The sequence below is a fragment of the Taudactylus pleione genome, unplaced genomic scaffold (assembly GCF_031769625.1).
Source record: "Taudactylus pleione unplaced genomic scaffold, aTauple2 ptg000629l, whole genome shotgun sequence".
In the NCBI taxonomy this organism is placed as follows: Eukaryota; Metazoa; Chordata; class Amphibia; order Anura; family Myobatrachidae; genus Taudactylus; species Taudactylus pleione.
In genome coordinates, this window is record NW_028285031.1 from 2,038,831 (window position 1) to 2,044,830 (window position 6,000).

A 6,000-nucleotide genomic window follows, 5' to 3' on the forward strand; every position below is an offset into this window, starting at 1 on the left:
CGCTAGTGGTGGCGGCGGGCTCCCCCTCTGAGGAGGAATACCCCGTGGGACCACTAGACCACCAGGGATATATTGGCAAGCAGGAAGCCGGCAAGCCCTGGGGTTAATAGGCTAGCCAGGGGAGGAAGCCTTCCCTGTCTTGCGGCTCCTCAGCTCAGCGCGCCTTTCAGCACGCAGTCTGGCGTCGCTGAGCTGCAGACTCTTTGGTCACTCCTCCTCTGAGGTCTCTGGTGGCCATTTTCTCTGTGGCAACGCAGATCTCAGGGAGCACGCGGACCGGCCCCCCTGTGTGCCTCTCCCCTGATTTAAGGACAGCGTACACAGCACTATAGCCCTCACAGACACTGAATCTGGGCAGGTTGATTGTAGTGGAAAGGTGCAGTGAGTATATCTTCTCTGCATGGTATGTGACTTTTGCTAGTGCTGCCTGTCTCTGCATATTTTCCGCTTACTGTCAGCTTTTACCTATCCCTTTACTTCTCCTACAAGCCCTACAGGTGTGTGGGGGAGGGGCGTTTCTACAGACCTCACCTATATAAATCACGTCTTTGTGAGGTTCGTCACATACAGTTGTGTGCTACACAGTGCCATATTGTGGGCTGTTGTTCAGCACACCGGTGAGTGCGTTTTCTTCTTCCCTGTTGCCAGATATATTTTTTGACTATATAATATATTCTGTCATGTCAGACGAGGAGGTTGAGCGCTCAGTGGTTTCGGTGTTGGCCTCCTGCGGACGCTGTTCTGCAGGAGTGGATAGGGAGGATTTGTCACAGGATGGCCTGTGTAGTCGGTGCCAGGTGGCTCCTGGCCCATCCAGACCTTCTCTGACGCAGGAACCACCGTGGGCGATGTTTTCTCAAGTGCTGGTGTCTATTGCGGACCGTCTGTCGGTCCCGACTGCTCTCCCTACTAGGGCGTTACCCCAGCCAACCATCCCCCATTCCCCGGGTGTCCCGCAGTTGTTGCGGAGTCCTCCTGGGTCTCAGTCTGTGGGTCCATATACGGGGTTGCCTATGTATATACAGGCTTCCCCTGTGCCGCAGCAGCCTGCGGTACCTTTTCAGGCCCCTATGGCGATTCCTCCACCCTGGGTGGATGTGCTCTCCAACTCCGTGCAAAATTTGGCGGCCGCATCCTCGGCTTTTCAGTCAATGTTGCAGACTGACATGCCTTCTAGGGTTTCAAAACGCCCACTCATGGCGCGGGCGGCTCAGGTATCGGACTCGGAGGGTTCCTCAGATGATGGGGAGGTCCCTGATGACACTGACTCTGACGCCTCGGTCCAGGAAATGGATACCAAGTCGTCCATTAATGTGCGAGCACTGGTTAGGGCGGTGTGAGCCATTCTTCTTATAGAGGATGAGGCACCGGCTCCTAAATCGAAGTATCCTAGTTTAAAAAAAACTAAGGTGGCTTCTGCTGTGTTTCCCCTGTCGGATCAGTTGACGGATCATATGGCGGTAGCTTGGCAGGCGCCCAGTAAGAGATTCCTTCCTCAGAAGCGGTTGGCTTCTAATTATCCCTTCCCTGAGGCACATTGTAAAAAATGGGAAACTCCACCGGCGGTGGATTCCCATGTCACCCGTTTAATAAGGAGCTCTACTTTGCCATTACCGTCTATATCCTCGCTGAAGGATCCCACGGACAGGAAAGTTGAGACTTGCTTAAAGTCTATTTACTACCTCTCCGGGGAGGTGGCCTGACCGTCCATGGCCATCTCCTGGGTGGCCAAGGCCATTGAGGGGTGGGCCAATGCATTGGAAGATACCTTCCCGGACGACACTCCGGATGTCTAGAAGGCGTTGTTGGGTCAGATGAGGGACGCTGCTTCTTAAATTGGGGAAGCCTCTTTAGATGCTAGTTTGCTGACTTCGCGGGTATCGGCTGCAGCGGTGTCTGCCCGCCAATCCTTATGGTTGCGGTCCTGGAGAGCGGACTCTGATTCAAAGAAAGGCCTGGAGGCCTTACCTTTCAATGGGGAATTACTATTTGGTCCGGACTTGGACAAGATAGTGGATACCCTGGCTAAATCCAAGTCGGCTTTCCTCCCTTCGGCGCCACTGCCTGCTAAGGTTCGGAGTTCGGCTTTTCGTTCCTTTCGGGTTCAGGGTAAGCCAAAAGGTCAGTCCTTCCCGAGACAGTTGGCGAGTAAGACTGCCTCTAAACCCAAGAAGCAAGCCTGGAGTGCTCGGCGCCCTTCTTCCAAGCAGGAAGATAAACCTGCGGCCTGATGGGACGGGCCTCCCTCTGGGGTACCTCAGAGTGGGAGGCCGACTTCTTCGATTTGCCCAGTGCTGGCACAATACCACCACGGATGCCTGGGTTCGAGAAGTGGTCTCCCAGGGGTACGCCCTGTCTTTTCCGCACAGACCACCCCACCAGTTTTTCTGCAGAAGTCCTTCTCAGGACAAAACCAAAGCTTTGCAGATTCGGGAAGCTATAGAGTCCTTGCTGAAAGCAGGGGTCATTGTTCCCATTCCTCAATCACAACGAGGGACGGGGTACTACTCTACTCTGTTTCTGGTGCAGAAACCCAATGGTTCTCATCGCCCTATCCTCAATTTGAAGTCTCTGAACAAATTCCTCAGAGTTCCCAAATTCAGGATGAAAACATTACGTTCCATCATTCTGGGGATTACATGGTCTCCCTGGATATCCAGGATGCCTACCTCCGTGTTCCGATAGCACCTTCGCACCAGTGGTATCTGAGGTTCGCTATCCTACAGCATCACTATCAGTTTCGGGCTCTACCCTTTGGCCTCTCCACGGCACCAAGGGTATTCACCAAAGTGATGGCGATCATGGCCTCACATCTTCGGAGCCAGAATGTGCGGCTGCTGCCGTATCTAGACGACCTCCTTCTGCTGGCGAGCTCTCCGGAGGTACTGCTTCAACATCTCCACCTGACAGTCGCTTGTCTGCAAGCGCACGGGTGGTTGATAAATTGGAGAAAGTCCTCCCTGATTCCATCTCAGCGGATGGTTCATTTGGGAGCCCTGTTAGATTCTCATCAGCAAAGGATCTTCCTGACTCCGCAAAAGGTCTCCTCCATACAGCTGCGGATACGCAGTTGCCTGAGCAATTGCCGCCTGTCGGTCCATTCGGCAATGAGCGTTCTGGGGTCCATGGTGTCGGCCTTCGACATGGTGGAATTTGCCCAGTTTCATTCACGGCCCCTGCAGGGGCTGATTCTATCAGAATGGAACGGGTTACCTCACCGAATCCGCTCTCAGATGCTGGTGTTGTCCCCGGAGGTTCAGCAGTCTTTGGCTTGGTGGCTCCAGACAATTCATTCGGACGAGGGGCGCCCCTTTTGGATCCTGGACTGGGTCCTGCTCACAACAGATGCCAGTCTCCGGGGTTGGGGGACAGTGACAGGCTCGTTGTCACTTCAGGGACGTTGGTCTGCAGATGAAGCACTTCTCCCCATCAACATCCTGGAACTGCGGGCGGTGTACAGGGCCCTGCAGTCGTCTGGCACCGCTCTTCAAGGAAGGGCGGTTCAAGTTCAGTCTGACAACGCCACCACAGTGGTGTACATCAACCACCAGGGAGGAACTTGCGGTCGGGCTGCAATGTCAGAGGTGTCTCGCAACCTTGCTTGGGCGGCGTGCCACATTCCAGCAATCTCGGCGGTCTTCATCCCTGGAGTCCTCAATTGGGAGGTGGACTTCCTCAGCCGTCACGAGGTGCATCCCGGGGAATGGTCGCTTCACTCAGAGGTGTTTTAGCTGCTCGTGGGCAGATGGGGGCTGCTGGAGCTGGACTTGATGGCCTCCCGTCACAATCACAAGTTGCCCGTTTACGGGTCAAGGACAAGAGACGCATGCGCATGTCTGGTAGACGCGCTGTCGGTGAAATGGATGTTTCAACTGGCGTATCTATTTCCTCCGATATCCCTGCTACCTTGGGTCCTGCGGAAATTCAAGCAGGACGGCGGCACGCTCGTGCTGGTGGCTCCAACGTGGCCCAGACGTCCTTGGTACTCCGATCTGAAGAGCCTCTCCATCGACGCTTCGTACCTTCTTCCTCAGTGTCAGGACCTATAGTCTCAAGGGCCCTGCCTTTTACCCGGATCTGGGTCCGCTGTCTTTGACGGCGTGGCTCTTGAGACAGCCGTCTTAAGGTCTCGGGGCTTCTCGGGTTCGGTTATTAGTACCATGCTCAGGGTACTCAAGCCTGCTTCCGCACGGATTTACCACAAGGTGTGGCGCACTTACTTTCAGTGGTGTGAGTCCAGAAACTATGATCCTCAGGTGTTCCGAGTTTCTAGGATCTTGGAATTTCTTCAGTCAGGTTTGGACCTAGGCTTACGCCTTGCCTCCCTGAAGGTTCATGTTTCCGCATTGTCCGTGTGGTTCCAACGAAGGATCGCTACACTGCCAGATGTTCACATTTTTTTCCAAGGTGTTCTCTGAATCCAGCCTCTCTTCATGCCTCCTGTGGCTGCTTGGGACTTGGCGGTGGTTCTTCGGGTACTGCAGGGTCCTCCTTTTGAGCCTCTTGATTCGGTGGAACTCAAGTGGTTAACGTTTAAGACTGTGTTTTTCTCCTCGCAATTGCTACTGCCAGTAGGGTGTCAGAATTGGGGGCGCTTTCCTGTCGTCCCCCTTTTCTGATTTTTCACCAGGACAGAGCGGTGCTTCGCACTCGTCCTGAGTTTTTGCCTAAAGTGGTCTCGAAGTTCCACATCAATCAGGAACTTGTTGTGCCAGCTTTTCAGTCACCTGATCTTTCAGCTGGTGAGGCTTCCTTGGATGTAGTCCGTGCTCTCAGAATTTATGTGGACCGGACTGCTTCCATTAGGAAGTCTGATTCATTGTTTGTCCTCTTTGGTTTTCACAGGAGGGGTTGGCCTGCCAACAAACAAACGTTAGCCCGTTGGCTTTGTTCTGTTATTTGTGAGGCTTATGCACAGGAGGGTTTACCTGTGCCAGCCTCTGTTAAGGCTCGTTCTGTGGGTCCCTCTTGGGCTGCTAGACGTGGCGCCTCTGCTGTTCAGCTATGTAAGGCGGCCACCTGGTTTTCCATTCAGACGTTTTTGAGGTTCTATGCGTTTGACACCTTTGCCTCTCAGGAAGCATCCTTCGGGGGCAGTGTTCTCCTTTCTGCACAGGAGCGTCCCCGCCCTTAGCTGAACTGCTTTGGGACATCCCTAACATCAACCCTATGGACCCTGAAGTGGAAAACAAGAGATATGGTAGGAACTTACCTTTGTTATCTCTGTTTCTACGAAGTCCATAGGATCCACAGGGCGCCCGCACTGACGCACCTGGCTTCATATGGGCTATGTGGCTGGTCACCGGTTTTCCATCTCTCATTTCTGTGAGTATGGTTTTTTTGTGTGTTGCAGTCTTCCTTCTCTCTGTTTAGTCTCCTCCTCTGGCCTTGGCTGCTTACCAACTGAGGTGCCTGTGGCTCGGGGGCGAGGTATAGAGGAGGATGGACCCAAGTGCATCCTGGGAGCAGCAAAAGCTTTAACTGCGTGGTGCCCGTGGATCCAGATCCAGCTATACCCCCAAGGTCAACCCTGTGGACCCTATGGACTTCGTAGAAACAGAGATAACATAGGTAAGTTCTTACCATATCTCTTGTTTTCTAATAGCTGCGGGCAGGTGCATTTTTGCAGAATTTGAAAAAAAAAATGCGTTTAGGGACTTCAAAATATGCTAGTACCCATTTTCATGTATCCCAAATTTGATGGGACCACTTAGCTTTTTAAAAAAAAAAAAAACTGCTCTCCTGCGGCGGCTATTTAAAAACCTGACTGTCTTTTGCAGGCAAAAACAGGGCTACCCATAGTGATCCTCCTGGTCTGGACATCTTTAGGAGGGTCTTACATTTATTTCCAGAAAAATCCAGTTTTTTTTCACTGATCACAAGTTTCGCCTCTTCCCGATTTCGCCTACTTTCAAATTGAATATAGCGGGCACGCGCGTGAAAAGTTTTCGCCTCCACACTTGCGATGTAAGCGAAAACGCCGCTTCAAATTGAATACAG